The 20,487-nt window shown below is 41.2% G+C and overlaps 1 long non-coding RNA gene across 1 annotated transcript; it reads right to left on the reverse strand.

Annotated features, from left to right (window-relative positions):
* Positions 1–1,670: 1,670 nt before the first annotated feature.
* LOC117942729 lies at positions 1,671–12,617 on the reverse strand. Its single transcript, XR_004656209.1, has 3 exons — positions 12,539–12,617; positions 2,532–2,536; positions 1,671–1,683 (listed from the first exon to the last, which is right to left on the reverse strand). It is a non-coding gene; the product is annotated as an uncharacterized LOC117942729 (long non-coding RNA).
* Positions 12,618–20,487: the final 7,870 nt, after the last annotated feature.

A 20,487-nucleotide genomic window follows, 5' to 3' on the forward strand; every position in this document is an offset into this window, starting at 1 on the left:
TGCTTTGCACACAATACTACAGTACCTTGTTGTGTGACATAAATCCCGAGAGGCTGCCTTGTGGGCGGCTCTGCGACGCGCACATACAGGGAGCAGATCAGACAGGGAGCACATACAGGTAGCAGATCAATCAGGGAGTACATACAGGGGGCAGATCAGAAAGGGGAGCACATACAAGGAGCAGATCAGACAGGGAGCACAGGGAGCAGATCACACAGGGGAAAACATACAGGGAAAAGATCAGACAGGGAGCACATACAGAGAGCCGCTCAGACATGGAGCACATACAGGGAGCGGATCAGACAGGAAGCACAAACAGGTAGCAGATCAGACAGGGGAGCACATGCAGAGAGCAGATCAGGCATGGAGCTCATACACGGAGCGGATCAGACAAGGAGAACATACAGGGAGCAGATTAGATGGTGAGCACATAAAGGGAGCAGATCAGACAGAGAGCAGATCAGACAGGAAGCACATGCAGGGAGCAGATCAGACAGAGAGCAGATCCCATAGCGAGCACATACAGGGAGCAGACAGCAAAGACTGTAACTAGGGCTATGAGTAGAATCTGATCACCACATGCTCTCGTTTATGTACCGGAAGTAGAAGGAGTGAGTTTGGCCACTTGTTCGTGACCTCCTTCTTCTGAATGTATCGACTGGAACACTCTGGAGAGTAAACTGCCCCCCATCAGTTCCAGAAGTGGCGTAGCACCGATGCTGCTAACACTGGCATCGTCGCTAACGGTGCCTACGGTGCTTCAAAAAAATGACCATTGTCAGTGTTTCGTCATTTTAGAACAGGAAGGTATCGGTAGTATGGGTTCTCGTGACATCCCTAGTATTACTACAGGTTATGTTTATTAAATGATGCCCAAAATATGTTGCTGACTAGAAATTGCTAGTATCAGCCAGCAGTAGCTAGCATCAGCAATAGATGGTAGCCGCTAGCTAACGCAGTCTAGAAGGGTTTGTCGGGACTTTGCCTGGAATGTTACCAAGTGAGTGGTGACTTGAAGTTGTAATTTACAATCAAAAAATTGTGTCTGGAACGCAGCATTATAGCCACAAATCTTAGAAAAAACATAGAAAAGCTAACATTGTAAGATTGGTTAGGTTAGATTCTGCACAATTCATTTTACTGAAATCATAAGCATCTAAGCATGATTCATAATTGTAGTGCTCATGCTAATAAACAAAAGAGGCCAACAATTGGGACATGTTCCAACCTGTGATCTGATCCTGAACACTGAATCTGGGTCCATTCTGGGCCTATTAATAGTCCTCTGGTCCGTGAGCCTAATTGTGTACCAATCAAACGAACCCAAAGGGTGTTTCACTAAAATCAATCCAACTTCTAAATATCGTCCTGTGGACTAAGGTGACCAGATTTCTCAGACAAAATTCTGGGACATTTTCAGCTCAGAAGCGTAAATACCTCCAAAACAGGTCATGTTTTTCTCTTTGTAAAGCTTAAAACGGGGACACAGCCCCAGGACCTAGAACTGCAATGTGGCATAAGCCCCCCCAGGGGGGTCCATGGGCATGCTCCCTTGTAAGAGATTATTTTCTATTTTAAAGGTGCTCTAAGCGATGTTGGGTGACATTACATCTGGTTAACGTTCAAAGTATTTTCAAACAAAACAAGACTAGCTCGCCCCTCCCTCCCCCTCAGCCACTCCCTCTGTTTGCTGATTTGACTGATTGGAATTATTTTGCCTGGAAAAAACTAGCAAATATACAGCAAACCCAGACCGTGTTGAAGGAAAATGAAAATTGAGCAAAATGACGTAGAAGGGCAGAGCCAGGCTAACAATCTGGTGCACTTTGAAAGGAAATTCAGAGGTTAGACTTGATTGTTCTTGTCCATGGAGGGAAATATTTGTGCTGTAGCCTGAGCTAGATTCCTTTTCAGAATTTTAACCATGCACACAGTTGGAATTGTTTTTTCTTCATATTTTTTGCATTAATATCAGTAGAAAGCATACCAGTAGAAATATGTATTCATTTTTGTAAGTGCTATATAAGTAAGTGGTATTGTCTGGAATCTGGCAATGTAATAACCATTATGGTGGGAAACACTGGCTAAGCACTTCACAAAATTTTCTGTGCTAACATAAATGGTTTACATGAGAATATGTCGAAAATCCGTTGCAATTTCAAAACCGGATTACTCGGGAACTGCTTGTTGTACTGATGTATGTTTTGAGGGAAGAGTTTGAGGTATTTCACAGAGAGTAATGGGCGTGCAGAGATTTATGCATAATGTAAACATGATAACATTTCTGCAACAGCTCATTGAGTACGGATACATTAAAAACCATTGAGGAGAAATTTTGCTTTGAAATTGATGCAATATTAAACGAGATCGCTGCAGTTGGCAGCAGAGAAACAAGCTACAATACAAGTTAATAGGACATTTGTCCAGCTTGTATTTACGTTCATAAAAGTGCTTGTTTTGCTACTGACAGACTCAGATTAATGTTCTAAGTGTCTGACAACATTATGGAAAGGATTTCTAAGGAGGTCAACCTCTCCTGTTAAAGATCAAGATCCTTTTTTACTCCATTGCTAACCAGTTGCTAACTTTTGCTGAACTTGTTCTGTATGAAAGAATAATTTCTCCCATATATGCATCACGTTGCTGGGTATGCTCCTTCTCACTAGGTTGCTGCCTACACAGTGAAACTACCCCCACCTTGTTCTGTTTGGTTTTAAGCCCAGGGGCCAGGGCCTCCCAGTTCAATCTGCTGCTCATGTCTCTGAACAGCCATGTTAGAAAAAGCCATTGTCAACACTTCAATCCCGACTGCAGCCAACCCAAATCCCATTATAGGAACGTCCAATGGCAGTCAGCCTAAAATGGCAGTCAGACACTCACCTATGGGATTATTAGAAACACCATACTAATACTGTGTTTGACCCCCCTTTGCCTTCAGAACTGAACGATGCCACGCTCGAAATTGCTTAAATCCCCTCTCTTTCCCATTCTGACATTCAGTGTCTTGACCAGGACCACACCCCTAAATGCATTGAAGCAACTGCCATGTGATTGGTCGATTTGATAATTGCATTGATGACAAATTGAACAGGTGTTCCTAATAATCCTTTAGGTGAGTGGATGTCTCTCCTTTGTTTTGTGAGAAAAAAAGATGACCAATAAATTTGAATACACATAATAAATTTGTCATATTGTAAATATATTGTAAATCGTCTTAAGGCTTCAATATGATTTCTAATGTCACAGAATTAAAAAGCATTGGGGAGGTCCAATCAGCTGCATTGGAGAGAGGTGTGGGGATAGTTCACAGAGCAGTGCTCGGTGAGTTAATAGCTCAGCTGATTCCTGATGGATTATTTACACTTTGCCTCTCTACGCAGTAGTGTGCTACACCTTTAGTTGGCTGCCACACACTACAAGCTAAGTTTCCATCCACTTCAAAAAAAGCTGGTGGAAGTGTGTTTCCATCCAACGGCTTTAAATCGGATAAAAACCTGAGAGTAATTATGTCACACGCGATCAATATTGGTATATTGAATTGATTTGAGACATTTTAAGGTGTTTCCATATATTTTTGCAATGAATCGCAAAACATTCAAGCAAACTTTTGAGAACAATGTTTTTCTAGACAAGATGGGCCGCGCCGTCTACCAACAAATGATCAAAATTGGACAAGTTGTGTTGTGCTTACAGTATGTGCTAGCTGATAGCGACATATCAAGCTATAATAACAAAACAACGATGATATCAAGACATCGCTATGACAATGCAGATGCACGTGGCTTTTATTGTCCCTCCGGCACCGCTGCGAGACTCTTTTTTTGAGACGTGTCTCGCTCATTTACTCTGGAGGACGTCCCACGGCTTGTCCTAACCTTTGTCGGCCATTTCCTTCGCAAGTTCCTGATAAATTAAATTCAAAAAGTCTCTCGTCTCCTCGTCCGTCCACTTCCGTCTGTCTTTGTTGACACCCATTATGTGTGCAGACAGAGAGTAACTACTGGGCGGAAATGAACTAAAACTTCTTCTTCTTTGTTTTGTGGCGGGTTGCAACCATAAAATGACCTAAAAACTTAATTGCATTTCATTGTCAATTCGGAAAATAACATTAATAACAGCGTTTATCAACGATCAACGATCAACGATCAAGAGAAAATCCGATGAGACCAAACCTATTTCTTTTGAGTTGTTATTCATGACATTCCATTGAATTTTACTGCTTCCCTAAGGCTTTTTTTTAAAATTCCATATCACTTAATTTGGATAAAAACATGTGGATGGGAACATAGCTACTGACTACAAAGGGAGTGTGCGTGAGTTACCCGGGCAACCAGCAGCACGTGGTCAAAGTTTGAGGGTTCATGTTGTTCATGTCTGAAAATAAACTGGCTGTGGTTTGTGCCAAGGGTGACCCCCCGGGGCAGGAAGACGTTTAGCAGGATTTGGTCACTTGAAGAGGTTTTTGAGAGGTTCGGGGACACCAGATACTGAAAACTGTCTCTCATCAAGTTAAGCCTAGAAGTCTGAAACCTTATACCGGTGTTGTTGACAAGATGTAGATGATGTCTTTATGCGATATTTATTCAAATATGACACATAGAAGAGGACCATAAAAAAACATTTTAAAACATGTCGGATCTGATGTTGTGTAGACTGTAAAATATTAATGGACAAGGCATCCGGTTTAGCGAAGTGCTGTAACCACGGTAGCGCCTTTAGCCTCGGCTTCTGTAGAAGTCAATGAGAAAGTGACGCACTTCTTGCTTTATTATTTATTACCTCAGTGAACATTTTCATAATGGGTCCATGGTCTCAATCGCTAGTCTTAAGTCTTCTGCAACTCAGAATGAGGTTCATTTAATGTCCGTTAATATAACAGTCCATGAGCGTAGGTTGTTTTAATCACATGCTAAACGAGCGCATTTTCAGGTTTTATATGACACATTTCGGCCTTGCAGGTCTTCTGTTGTAAGCTTTTCAATTTGTGTATGGTAAATTTGTGAAGATTAGACGAAGGAGAGCGATACGAACAGGCTAGCAACCAGACAGCCTGGGCCGATGGTAATGACCTGTGTGTGTCAGGATCATTTATTGGCCTCGTTCACATGCAATCCATCTTAAATTGGTTTATTACAAAAGAGGAACAAATCCAATGCAATAAATAAATAGAAATGGCAGAAAAAAAACTGCTGTTTTGCATTTTGGGCTACTATTAGAGCTGTATTTTAGATCCACCTGATGGATTGTGGGTAACTTTGGCTTGTGTTGTTGGAGTTAGCCATGCTGCAGTAGTCCAGGTTATCATTATTACATTTAGTAACATTAAAGAGCTGCCATAGCATCAAAGCAGAATTCAAACGATTACATTATGATTTTTTATTATTATTTTCCCATTGCTTGTATTTTGTAGTGATGCATAAGCATGCAGGGTCACACACATGTACTGTACATGAAAACAAGGAGATGCTGTGGTAGCTGTGGAATAATTATAGAGGGATCAGTGTAATGTTCTGCCTTCCTGCTGTCAGCCATTCCTGGCCTAATAAAGATACTGAGAAAATTACCATAATGAACTAGGCTCCAGGCTACACACACGCACACACACACACACACACACATATCCTCATGACATTACAGTGTGTCATGCTTAGCCAACAGTTTTCCGAATTATCTTCTGTAAGGCACTTATGGGATCGAGCTAAACATTAACACACGCACGCACTCCATCAGCCCCAGCTAAAAGCCTGAGTGTGTGGGCGTGTTGTGTGTATGCTGTTATCCCAAGAGCACCATAGTGACTACTTGTATAAGTTTGTATGTCTAAACTGTCAATATAAAACTGTGAGTTTTATGCAAAGTAAGCATGCACACTCGCACAGACGCACACTGCAGAGCCAGAGTTGTGTATGGTTTCAGTCCTTCTGACTCCAGCCTACACAGGGGTAAAACATTCATTATATGTCTTGGCTTCTCTCAGACACACACACACACACACACACACACAGAGTAATGAATATGATCTCAGGGAGAGGGGAGCTGCTCCCATATGCTGCGTGCAGGGAGTCAGGCAGAGGTTCAGTCTCATTACTGTGTCGACACTGTGCACTACACCACCGTCTGCGCTGCCAAACACACCCCGGGAGTGTGTGTGAGTTTAGCGATCTCTCACTCCAACTCCTTTGTCTCACATTTTCTAACTCTCTGGCTCTCTAATGCCTATTGTTAGACCATGGAGGTTATCTACACTCATTTAAAATCATTAGACACTAGGCATGCATTATTCTTAATGTTTTATACATATTTTTTTAATGTCAAATGACAATAATGTGTGTTGGGTAAGTTACTTCCAAAATGTAATACATTATGGATTACTAGTTACTGACATTTGAAAGTAATACGTAATATTACAATATTAGTGTCTTTGAATTGTATTGCTTTACACTACTTTTGCATTACTTTTGAGTTACTTTCACCAAAATAACAGCAAACGTTTGACTTTGCAGCTAGTGTGTGAATTTCACCACCGGTTCAATAAAGTCTCCTCTTTATCCACTTTAATACATCATAGATTATTCAGAATATTTTGTAAAATGTATATGAATATGGAAAGTAAAGCTATAAAAATAGATGAGTAAATAGGCGAGTAAGAGAAAGTGAAAATACTCAACTGAAAGTACATTAGGATGGTATTGAAGTATGACATTGTTGTAAAATGTTTGTTTTAAAGCACTTGAATAATAAATTCATGTTTTTTAGTTTAAAACTAAAGGAAGTCTAAAGGAAATGGTCAATTATAGTGGGATTAAAACTCACTATCTACCTTATGTACAGTACTTGATTTACAGCTGATATGTGAAAAGGTACACAACCCTTCGGTTGTCCTCGGGTCAAATTCGATGCTTTTCAAAAAGATTCTATATCAGAAATTGGGGTTTCTTTCAAACTAATTTTCAAAAAAAGTAACGTGGATGCCACACGTTAAATAAATTATCAGTTCACTACTTTCAGTCATTGAATTTGTTTTCTGTTGTCTGTTTTCTGTCAATTTTATTAGCATTTGGAGAAAAAACAATTGGTAATAGAACTTTTACAAAATTGTAAAAAAATAAAAATTAAAAAATAAAAATGGCAAAGTGACTAAAAATGTGAGAGGACGTCGAAAAAAGTAACAAATGTAAAAAAAAAAGTGACAAACGTAAAAAATTAAATAAATAAAAATAACTTTAAAAATATCAGAAAAAATCCATGAAAATTTCAAAAGGTTCAGAAAAAGTCGCAAAATGTTGCAAAAGTGACAAAATCATTGGAGGAGAGCCACAAAAGGGTTGAAAAAGACGACAAAAACCTTGATAAAAGGTTTTTCCATTTTATATTTTGAATGAGAAAGAGTAAGTAGATGGTATTCATCACCTGGACACAAACACCACTCCAAATAAATGATAATGTAGCTCTGTGTCTGTGGGATGTATAAAACAAAAAGTCAAGTGATATTCTATATACTTCTTGATTGAGCCTACTATTAAGTGTGTGTTTCAAAGCCTGATATTTCTTATTCCTCTGCAACAGAGCTCCATTGTCCAAAAACAATTAAAACACAGCAATGAGCCACACTGTTGCACTGAGCAAATGGGAATGTAAAATGTAACTTAAGGTTGTTGTTTAGTAAATTGGACACTGATGGTGGAAGACACTTATCTTCTTTAACCGGCCCGTTTATCCCGCATGTCACAGAACCGTAAGCCCACCCACGAGCTTTCCCTAAATCCAAACGTCTCGTTCCTGTGAGTCATGGAATCGTAGGCCCACCCACAAGCTTTTTCTTAACCAAACATCATCAAAAGGTACGCCAACAGTCCCGACCAAGCGCGTGTTACATGACGCTGAAGTTTTTTTTTAGCACCTGACCAAGCATCTGTATTTTACAAGATGGAAGTGAGAATGTGTTTTCAAGTCTGACCAAATCCGACGTTACTTATAACAGAAATCTTGCATACAGCCAATGGATGTTGAGTTTGAAATACGCTGGCCTTTTTAGGCAAGATGCAATCGGTTGCATTATGGGAATTGTAGGATTGAGCCTTGTTGATCAGGGTGGGAAATATACTTTTTTTGCATCCACAGTGGCTGGTTATTATTAATTCATATTTTGTTAATATAAGCAAATAAAAAGTGATGTGAAAAAAATGTGCCTTTATTGCTGCACTCTGCTCCTGGGTGCCCATATTTGCCAGCTGTATGGTCCTAACATCAGACTTGGATGACTTGTGGTCTTTTATTGCCTCTAGTTTAAGGTTAGTTGTTCCTCTAACCAACAAATTATTTTTCATTTTCTGAAGACTAGTAGGTTCAACAGTAAGTGCATGGCCTGTTCGTCTGTAAGGGAAGCGATAGCGTTGGGCCGTTGGACGATATCATATCATCGTCCATCGTTATGGTTGACTAGCATCACCATCATGAGACCCCCCCCCACCGGCAGACACACGCTAATCGTAGTGGACAGGAAATGGTCTTAAACGAGCAAAGACACTCTGCGCTGTTCCTTAAGTGGAAGCTCCCCCTCACCCCTTACGTGCAACCTATTTGTAATGATACAGTCTATCTCTCCCTGTCAGTATAGTAGCTCGCTCTACCTGGCCTAGTAACCTATCAGCATGCGGTAAGGTCATGCCCTCCACCTCGGCTTGGACACAGCGGTCTCCAGCGAGAGAGACATTAACGTGGAACGCTATCACAATCTCCTTTACCCCTTCATCGGGCTAACTTTGTGGATACTACTGTGTGCGTGCACCAACTCTCATGACAATGTTACGTGGGATTCATGAATGTATGTTCAGGAAGCTAATTCACAAGGGTGCTATTTTATGTTTGACCTTATATTGCCCATCTGTTCATGTGTGCACCAAGAGTTAGGTTTTTGTTTATTGAAGCGTTTTTCAGTGCAAATAGAGTTTAATCTCAGCAATGATGGTATATTATGTTATTGCTGTCACTCTGTTTAAGACAAATGTTCACAGATCACGGAGATCTGATTGAGTCTAGACTTTGCGGCACCGTGGTTAAGTTAAATTTCCCCTTTTTAGGTACTGTCCAGGGCATGACGTAATTCCAGAGAGGCTGCCTTGTGGGCGTCTCTGAGACGCTCATACACAGGGAGCAAATCAGACGGGGAGCACATACAGGGAGCAGAACAGACAGGGAGCACATAAAGGGATTAGATCAGACAGGTAGCACATCCAGGGAGCAGATCAGACAGGTAGCACATCCAGGGAGCAGATCAGACAGGTACCACATACAGGGAGCAGATCAGACAGGTAGCACATACAGGGAGCAGATCAGACAGGTAGCACATACAGGGAGCAGATCAGACAGGTAGCACATACAGGGAGCAGATCAGACAGGGAGCAGATCAGACAGGTAGCACATACAGGGAGCAGATCAGACAGCGGAGCAGCATTGCACACAAAATGCCAAAGCATTTCTACGACTATCACAGTTGGGACAAGTGGGAGGCGGAGTGCACCGTGTGCAAAGCCGGCACATACTGTATGTGTCAGTGTCTAATAAAGCTTCTGGAGATCTCAAAGCTTACATGGACACCAAACAACCTTATGTTCTTACATTGAAAAGGTTTTAAAAGAGATTTATTTTTAGCTGGATTTTGAAGCTGACACAGAAGAGGTCATGTTTAGAAGATTATTTTAAATTTACTTATTTGAAAAGAGCTATTATTTTGTTACAGTTTGTTACATATTTTATTTTAATACATAGGTAATTTTTGTACCATTGAGGCATAATAAAGCATGTTCATTAACCTCTGAAAAGCCTGTCTGGATGTGTGTTTCAAGGCCGGGCCAAGTGTCCTCTTTTTTGGGAAATCCAAACATGGTCACCCTATGTTGAGTGAAAGTAGGTCAAGTTGTAATGTACTGCCCCTACTACCGGCAGCATGTAATACTGTCTATTTACAGAGGGCATTTGAATGGATGTCTGATCATCTGCCAATTTAGGGGACATCGCCCAACCCTAGTAGACAAACCAGTCCCTCGTTTTCCCTTCGCCACAATGTGCCACTTGTCCGAAAAGTACCTTTTCTTTATCTCTACTTCACACTCAGTTGCTGACTCTTCGGCGAGCCTCCTCACACCGGGGTGTGAATATGTTGGCACATTTTTTAAACTGATGTCACAGACTAGCGTTGAAAACCACTTCAACCGCCACAGTGGCTGATATACAAGGCAAAGTCACCCACCACTTTGAAAATGTACCCGCCATTAGCTGGTTACGGGTGCTAATATCCCACCTTGTTGTTGTTAGACCAACATTAGGGGCTGCTGATTTCTGTTGTCTCTTGTGAGTCCCCCACACGTTATAGAAGTTGTTTGTCTTTTGGCAGATTCTTAGCACAGGAGTTTCTCCTCTTTTTCACGTCTAATGAACACACTGAAAATACCCTGACTACAATTAGTGTCTAAATAGCAATTAAGAGGAGATTAAGCGTGAACATTACCAACATAACCATGGCAAAATCATCAAATTCCTGCTGGTGTGTGAGAAATCACTTACTCAGCCTATTTGGGAAAAACACACATTTTTTAGAGAAACCTTGTGGAGAACAACAAGCAACGAGGCACAAAGTGTTCTCCAAATAAAAAAAGATTACTCTGACACACACATTTTGTATCCGTACAATACGGAGAGAAAAGGACACAGTGACTCATGCTTCTTTATATGTACAGTTGACATTTATGGAGCTAATACAAAACCACTGTGGTACAGATCATTTATAAAAACCTTAACAACGACAACATAAATAGTTCAGAATCCTGATCGGTAAAAATATCTTGGTCCCCTTCCAGCGTCAGAGTTGAGGCCGAGGCAGAGAGTGACTGTGGGCGGCGGTGGAAGATAAATGAATGTTGTATTGCTTTCACAACTGCATCTATCCCACCTGTGCTAGACTGGAGATCTTTCACAGGCGGGAGAATTAGCCCAGCCATGTTTTGTACAAATAAATTAACTCTTCAGTCCAACACCCAGTGTATCCAAAAGTCCCCCTACTGTTGAACACATGGGTCTTAAAGGAGCGGCGGATAATTAAGCCAACAGGAAATTTAGTGGCCCGGATTTCAGTGACGGTTTCATTAGCTCATGGTGTCTAAATGCTGCTTTGGAGGCATTTCTCAGACTGAATTCTCAGGAAATGAAGCAGTTGTGAATGCTGATGTGACCGGGCCTTTAGTGGACATTCACAGGTTTTTCTTCACAAGAAACAATAAAAGGAGAGATTTCACTACTAACGCCATCCATTACAACCCACGATCTCTTCGTTTTACATGGATGTTGTACAATATCTTCCTAAGATGTGTTTACGTACATATTATCTATGTACTGTTACATTTGATTACTGTCGAGGAGCAGCATCGGTCATGCTGGGAACACACAACATCATTAAAATAGTGATTAGGCTTAGTACACTTACATGAGAATACAAGTGCCCCCCAGTTACAGGTCTTCTACTCCTTTCTCCATCTAGTTCCTCAAACACTGCAGGATGTACAGTTCACCCCTTTCCCTCTTTTTTTTTATTTTTTATTAATGCACACCATTGCACGGGTAGGCAGATCAATACTGAGACTATTCAAGTGTAACTTGGGTTGTCATCTTTAGACAAGAGTGCAACATTAAATCACATTGCAGGTGTGTACTGCCAGTGAACCTATGGCTTATTGGCTAGTAGATGTTATATGTGTGGGATGCTGGCCATATTCTCAGGTTATTTTTTTAATGTGTGTAAAAAGCTTTTTCCAAAACCAGAACATTTGTCTTTGAAGAGGCAATAACCAAAACCTCTGGTTCAGGTCTCAAATTTGGCAGTAACAAAGATTTTTGTGAGTCGAGTCGGGCTCAGGTCTTGGGTATAGAAAATAGTATTGACTAGGGGTGTGACGAGACGCTTACTCCACGAGACGAGACAAATCACGAGATTGGGTTCACGAGAACGAGACGAGACGAGATTAAAAAAAAAAAAATTAAAGAAGTCCTCGATGAAATATATGAATGGAAAATATTTTTTTTATTCAACTGAAAAATCAGAAAATGCAAAACAATTTAGGTGCATTTTGAAATCAACTATTAATGATGAATGTTATTTAACTTTTTTTTCTACTATTTTAATGAATTATATGCAGTAAAGGACGTGCAAACACTGCAAAATGTTTTGTATAAACTCTACCAACTGGCTTCTGCCCTGTACAATGATGTACAGATGCAAAGGCTTTTAGAGTTGTTTGCCCTTTTAATGTTTTCGTCGAGGGTGCAGTAGTTAGTAGAGAGCTGTGGTGGTGCTGTAAGTGTTTTTGCATAGTGCTCGTATTTTTTTCTTACAAAGTTTACATATTTTGTTCGTCTTGTCTGTCACTCTTTCGCCGTTTATCATTTCCGCAGGAAAACCAAAATGTTGCCACACAAATGATTTAAAAGTGGCAGGGGGATCTTCAATAGGAATTTCACGCTCCATCACATCGCCTCACGAGACAACTTTTCACCTCGACGAGAAATCTCGTCACGTTTTAATCTCGCGAGATCTCGTAAAAGGAGATCTCGTCACACCCTTAGTATTGACTGATTTGCACCTTTTGTGCCAGTTTTGTACTCTTCTTTCATGCCCAAATCTGAACACAGCCCTCAAGGGCGGGTTGCATGTTTTTAAATGGAAAATCTGCTAATGATAGATTGCCAGTAGGGCAGCATTAGGCACATTTGCTATGAAGCAAAGTTGAGCAGAGTTGAGGCTTTTCTCTCACTTTGAGTGGATACTTTCCACCTTGCAGTCAAAACGAGGCTTAAGGTGTAGTGTGCTCCCAGCATTGGATGTTAACTTGAAATACACCGGACATAGACTTCGATATTTGGGAGAATTTCGGACTGATATTCCCTTGTGATATATGAACACTTGCAAGCTCAGAGGGACATGAAGGCATTTTGTTTACAGCAGACGCTATGAGGAAATAATACGTCGGGCTTGTTTGAATGCAGTAGCACAGTTCAGATGGGACAGGTGTAATGCTTGAGGTGCTATGAGGTAAGAATGAGTACATTGAAAGGATGATACGGGTCGGCCTCTGCCAGAGTGATTTGGTGGAAGTTGAAGAAAGATCCTTTCATTCAGCATTACACTACCGGACATCCTGTTAATGTCTGTCACACGCCTGCTGCTATGTGCCTGTGTGTAATTGTGTGTATGAGTATGTGATTGCTGCTTGGTGGAAACTTTGTCACTTTACCTGTTTCATTTTAAAGTCCCGATAAACAATTGTGTGGTATCTTTGTTGTCTCTTTGTTCGACAAAGCTTGCTTTACTTTCTTTGGCTGTTTGTTTTTGATGATACTAATTTTGCAAGCAGCAATGAATTGCCTAACATTTGCATCCAAATAGATGCACAGAGCTAAAAGTGATTTTGGCCTTTGGATCTAACTCTGGGTAAAATATCTCCAATGATGTTGGAGTGGTCCTTTAAGAACTAGCTGGGCCTGATGGCTGCTTCCTGTAGCAAAATGTGACAATATCTTGAGATACAAAGTTTCCCACCAAGAGCAACAGTTTTCAACTTCTTTAAGTTTGTGTAAAATCACTGTGTGTGTGTGTGTGTGTGTGTGTGTGTGTGTCAGGGGATCTGGAGCTGCAACTCCTCCTCCTCCTCATCCATGTCGCTGATGGGGCCGTCTGGGTTTTCAGGATTGAATCGCGCTGATCGCATTTTCCCAAACAGACCAGGACTCTGCTGCTGCCGCCGCAGTCTAAGGGGGGAGAGAGAGAGAGGGAGAGAGAGAGAGAGAGAGAGAGAGAGAGAGAGAGAGAGAGAGAGAGAGAGAGAGAGAGAGAGAGAGAGAGAGAGAGAGAGAGAGAGAGAGAGAGAGAGAGAGAGAGAGAGAGAGAGAGAAGAAGAATGGTGTTTAAATAGCATTACGATGCTGAAGAATATGACGGTACTGCATATCATTTATACATTAGACACATTGCTGTGTGTGTGTGTGTGTGTGTGTGTTTGTGTGTGTAAATGTTCTTTGTGGATGGAGTTTGGGAATTTAGGGATTTTCCTGAAAATGGAAATCCGGCCAATTTTTATGTTAATCTCGATTGCTATAAATATGCGAGAAACTTTCGATAGAAAAACCCCCGACCGACAGAATCGGTGCAGGCAACACTCAGTAGCTGAGGATACATGTACAAGCTTCCACTGAACTAGAATGACATAACGGGGCAAGTTTTAGAGCCTTTGTGCCTCTTAACAGACACACAATGCAATTAATATGTCTGTACAAAATGAACAGGGCGCTTACGTAGCATCAAGATGCGTATTCAAGTCAGATATTGTTTTAATCCACCTACCCTGTCTCAATCTGAATTCCATTCAACCCACCATTCCATTCACCCCTAAACTGTCCCTTGACGCACTCAGGCTACATCTACATTGCTACGTTTTGGTTTTCAACCCAAGTTTTGAGCCAAAAGCGTTACAATTGTTTTTTTAGCTCTAGTAGACCAAAGGTCTCCGTTAGCGGGTGCTGAGACTGCAACACAACCCCACGGATTTCAAACCAAGACCGGGTCTAAGGTGTTTTCAAATGTCTCCGCTTTAGGCCCTCTGAATGCGAGGTGTAAACGTAGTGAAAGAAACCACAATGTAGCCAAGTAAACGTATCTTCAATGTGTTGCATTGTTACAAGGTTACACAAATGCACCGTGGGGCTTTGAGCAAACGTCATCATAAACCCTCATACTAAAGTCTTGGACCAGATGATGCCACCAGATTAGAAGTCATTAGAATTCTGCCTCTGGGAACCATGCATAGTTTCTAAATGTCATGGGAACCTTTAACTATTTGCTGACCTTTTCCAACAACCAACCTGCGCTACCATCCCTAGAGCTAGCATGGCTTTAAACTATGGCTATACAAATATACCTAAAAATCAATTGAGCCAACAGAGTTACGACAGGCTTTCCAATATAATAGTGTCTGTGCTAAATGCTTTATCTTATTAGAAGGTACATTGATTGGGACAAGAGTCAAAGGATTGGTACAAATCAAGGGGAAGATGACTACAAGGATCAGTACTGAATCCTGTTCCGCATTCTTTTTTAATTATACTCTTTATTGATCTACACACAGGCCTCAAATACACAAACATGCACCGGTTCTAAACATGCACTAATGGAAAGATGTCAGAGTGAGGGGGCTGGGAGGGCTGAAGAGGTGCCCTGAGCGGTTGAGGGGGGGTCCGTTGGGGTCAGTTGGCAGTGACCAGGAAGCGAACTGGCATCTCTCCAGCTACCAGTCTCCATACGTTGGTCGATACGGGGACTTGAACCAGTGACCCTCCAGTTGCCGACCCAACTCCCTACGGACAGCTACTGCCAATTAGACCACCATTAGAAGTAAGCATTAAAATACATGGAGACACCACCGTACACCATAGCACCTGACTAAAGCTAAAGTCAGGGGTTTGCCTGCATTTTGGCTCACACTAGAGGTTTTAGCCAGCGCCAAAGAAATATTCCCAGCGCCAAACCGTCTTTACTTCCAGCTGTCAACTCCTCAATTGTCCACAGCCCCCTTATTTTACAAATGCAGCTGGCACTGATGAGCCAGCTGAGTAAAGTTGTTTTGAATGGACCTGAACACTCTGCTGTGAAGCTGAGTGAAGCCCAGAGTCAGGCTGTATCGGACTCTACGGTGATCCTGCGCTGCTGTCTAACGAAGAGGCATCAGTGTACTTCACTTGGCAAAGAACATAGAACAATCTTGGTTATTGCTACAGTTGGTTTCTAAACCTGATGTAACCGTACGGGGGCCTGCACAAACTGTATTCGAGCACATCTTTTCAAGTGTACTCGGATCCAGGGCCAGGTCCCTGATGTTAAACCCCCTTGCTGCATTATATTCCATTATATGTTGAATTGTTGTATGGGTTATCCTTCACATGAACATGTTTCCACTATAACAATTTATCAGAATGTGGGAAATTGTTTGAAGAAAGATCCTTTGAAAGTGTTTGAAGCTTAACATTACCTGGGGGAGGACCCCCCCACATCCTTCACTTAATATGTGAAAAACCCTGACATCAAGTAACTAATATATTTTTGATCTGTGGGTTCATTTATGCTGAGACAAATGAAAATACTAGGGATTATGTGATCTACATGCCAGAGGTGATTTCAAAGCGCAACAAAATGGATAAAAAGAGCATTCATTTCACCCTGAGCTGTATGCATTTCCAATTGATTAAAAAGGCAAGGACTATTGATTTCTTATTTCAAAGTTGCAACTTAGGCCTATTATAAAACAGACCCTGAAGATAGATTTGGCCACACTTGGTCTGCTCTGTGACATTTTTCGTCTTGCTGCCCTCGTTTTCCCTGAACACTCAAGTTGCCAGGACGGTTGGATGGTTGAAGGCATCAAATCTTCAGCTCTCTGGAAGGCAATTTAAATCCTCTTTTGCATTTCAGTTGGTGTCTTCACTGATCCAAGACTGTTTGAACACACTATAAAAGAGGCAATTCACACATACCAACTCAATTTAAACATTGAACCCATGTTTGCGTCCCATGGCTCTGACATAACCCGGTGTTTAAAAAGTTGTGAAGCTGCTACACAAACACACATGACAGGATATCTACATAGGAGCCGCTTGTGAGCTGATAGTGGCCGGTAGGAAAATGTTCACATATTGCCTGAACCCCTAGTTCTACCAACCTAAAATCACTGAGGATAAAATTTAAAAAATTCATAGAGCTGGTTTTCATTTTGGTCCCCCAGTAAAACACTTTTTATCAAACAGCACAACAACAAGACAACAAGTGCTCACAATATAATCAACATGTAATAGCAGGCTGCGGTGGAAAAGTAAAACCTTTAGAATTGAAATTGCTGGCCTGTGAAAAAAATCTTTTCAAAAATCTTGACAGTTTTCAGCCGTTTCCTGTAGCCTTCAGGCTCAACAGGAAGTCACAGAAACACTCACATCCTGTTAGGTTCTATTGCAATTTAATAACATGTTATCAGACCCATATATCAGCTTATTGTACACAGTCTCCAGCAGTTTTTACGACAGAGTAGCTGTCAAAATGCTCTACATGCGATCTGTTGCTCATTTTAATTAACAACACACTGTAGATGGTCCGTGACCCGAACAACAACTGGTTTGTACAGAACAAGCCTTATATATTATATATATTAAATAATAAAATAGCAATTGAAATCATTGTGGTGAAGGTGCGGCTACTTTCTTCTGTTCCTCTGCTGTCTGGCAGGCCGACACGCACGCACACAAACACTAGCGCACACACCAGACGCCAGCCACCCAGTCACTTCTGTTTACTGATAGCTAACACTTAACTCATTAATTAGCTAGTGGCGTTTTGGCAGCCAGCCTTCCAAAAGAAAGCACAATGAAATTAAATAGAGTCTCAGTTCACCGTGTCTGCAGGCAGCTGTAGGCTTGTACCTGTGTTGATGTTCTGGGCATTGACGGACACACGCAGCCACTTTCTTTAAAACGCTTGCGGGACTGACACAAGTCCAAAGCACCCGCGGTGTGTATGTCCGAGCCCGTCTTCAGCGCCTCTTTGTCATCCTGGTATACTCTCGGACATCTGATTTAACTCGCTGGTCCTCATCAATATAGTTTCATCCGTCACATTTGAAAAGTATCTTCAAATGCAACGTGGCTAAAAGTTAGGACTAACAAATTAATTAGCGGTTAAGAAATAGTGTATAGTCTATTTTTATCATGCAAAAAAAACTTTTTTTTAAATTTTATACAATTCTTTTTTTTTAACGCAGTCTCCATTGTCGAATCACAAAAAATTTAATTATCGTTCATTTATGTTTAAATAATAGGGATTTTTATTTTAGGTCATATTGGCAGCCCTAAGCTCAGCCACAAAAAGCTTTTCTACTGTGCCAACAAACATTCAGACATGACAGACATGAATGGCTATCAATCTACAGAGAAAGATGGGAGGAAAGAGAAAGAGAGAGCGAGAGAGAGTCAGTCAGTCTCTCATGGAGGAGACAGACATGCCTGCCATCCATTTGTCTCAAGCTGTATTGTGGTCACTCTTTCAACGACCATTGAGGAGAATCGACTTTTGCACACAAAAAAAAAAAACAGAAACATTAGCAACCGCTGATGGAAAAGGTTTTTTTCCTTTGTGTGTGTGTGTTTGTGTGTGTCTTTCTTTGTGTGCAGTTTTAGTGCTGAGCAGCTGTGGCGACTCCCAGCAGACAGCGGTGTTGCCCTTTGGGCTTAGTCACACCAGGATTAAAATGGTAGAATTAAGCATTTTTATTTTATTGTAATTTATTTGTAATTTATTACGCCAATACTTATCACTTCATATTTCAGACATCTTGACACAATTAAACCCTTCTTATTGTATTATTCTTCACCAAATCATGTATAAATAAAGTAGGAGAAAAGATTTTGCTATCATGGTGTGTACATTATACATACTGACTAACACACACGTGCACACACACACACACACAAAAACTGTGGATGACATAACTAAATGACACACACATACAGTACACATACATACACACTGTGTACGCTAACATGTGTCAGTGGCACATGGCATAAAGCAAGCCTGCAGGACCAAGTAATAGGGCTGTGCAATTAATTGAGTAGTTGATCACAATTTGAATTTTGGTGCACATTGATCTCACAAAACAATGTAACCAAGGGAAAGCAAACTCTTATTTTGTCTTGTGTTCTGAAGGTGAATTCAAAAAGTAAACGGGAAAAGTATTAAAGGAAATGTCACAGTTCAAGGTATTTTCACTGGTGATTTGTTTCACGGTTTCAATCAATGCAACATTTTTCCAAAGGTCACCGAGGACTCGTGTTTAAAAAAATCGTGATTTCCCATGGTCCAGCAGCCCTGCCAAGTGATGTAATCAGAACCGAGCCATCCATCAACATGAAGCTTGAGTTTGAAATTACGACTTTAAACTACTATTCTATTATTAAGCAGAATAAAACAGACAAACACGCACATGCACACGCACACTAGTCAAGCAGTCAGTCTGAATGAAACAAAAAGCTACACCCTCTATGAGAACACACAGATTTGTGTCAGTATCTGAAGCCGTTACCATGCCGACCCGCCTGTCACTCTTCCACAGAGCAGAGCAACAAGAGAGCTCTCTGTTACTGGGGTAACCTGCGACTGGGAGCTCTGCGATTGGCTGTTGGCTGGCAGAGCAACGATGTGGATAACATGGAGAGAATTCAGAGGGAGAGGCAGAGAGCGAGGAGCTGAGGACTGCGCAATGCTCAGAGAGTGTGGGAATTAAACTTAAAGACACACACACACACAGACACACACACACACACAAATCAGAAAACGCTAATCTGTAAGTAGTAAGAGGAGTGAGTGCTGAAGCTCACAGTGAGCTACAAGTAGTCTGTCAGCTTCACATCTCACACACACACACACACACGCGCGCATGCACACACGTACGCACAAACCTGGATAGAACACGGTGTGTTTGTGAGTGGGTGTGCTGTTGATAAACATGGCACAAAAATCCGGCATAAGCCTTTATCTAAGATACTCCAACGTATTTTGGAATATGAATAACAAAATAACAAAAATCCAAGTAAAAAAGATTGGCATTTTCACGGATCAATACAGAAGAAATCATTTGGGTGTGAAATGTCATAACTGACCGTGTATATAGGAAGCACCAGCCGTAGTTGTGATGCAGTGACAAAGTCATCAGTTGTTGGTAGAAATAGAATGCCAGTAGTGTTGGTGAAAAAAATTAACAAAAACCCCTTTTTTTTTTTGTTTCTTGAGTTGGGCAATTAACGTGTCTGCACTGGTGCTGCTTAAGGAGCTTACACAAGAACCCCGTTATCGGCTGTTGGACTGTCTGGCGAAGTGACTCAAGTCTGTTTGGTGTGTTCCGTGCCGTCGTCAGCCGGAGGAGACGTCAGTTTTAGTTTGGGCCAATTTGACTTGTTGAATTGACTAGTGGGCAGACCTCATAAGGAGCAAGATTTTTTCCAGATTAGAGCGATAGCCCCACCAAATGTCTGTGCACGTCCCTGCAAATGTACCTTAGCCTTTATTAGAACAAGGTCACGCCAATGGAGTATGTCAAGTAGGTGTGAAATGCAGGAAATGAAGCTCAGCGTAAATTCTTTCAGGCAGACTTCTAATGACTTCAGTCAGCGCTCTCAGAACCTAAAACTATTCAGCTGTTTAGAGGTGTTCACCTTTCAGTCAAGCAACCAGAATTTGCCACGAAATGCACGATCCAATAACAAGCATTGCAGCAGTGCTTTAAATCAGTTTCTCTCTCTGCTGATTGAAATGAAATCAAAGGTGATTATTAAGCTTTAAAGTAGCAACACATAACATGCAAATTACTTGGCACAGCTTCACGTGAAAAACACTGTCCTGACCAGCCC

This window comes from Etheostoma cragini, chromosome 1 (genome assembly GCF_013103735.1).
Source record: "Etheostoma cragini isolate CJK2018 chromosome 1, CSU_Ecrag_1.0, whole genome shotgun sequence".
Taxonomy (NCBI): domain Eukaryota; kingdom Metazoa; phylum Chordata; class Actinopteri; order Perciformes; family Percidae; genus Etheostoma; species Etheostoma cragini.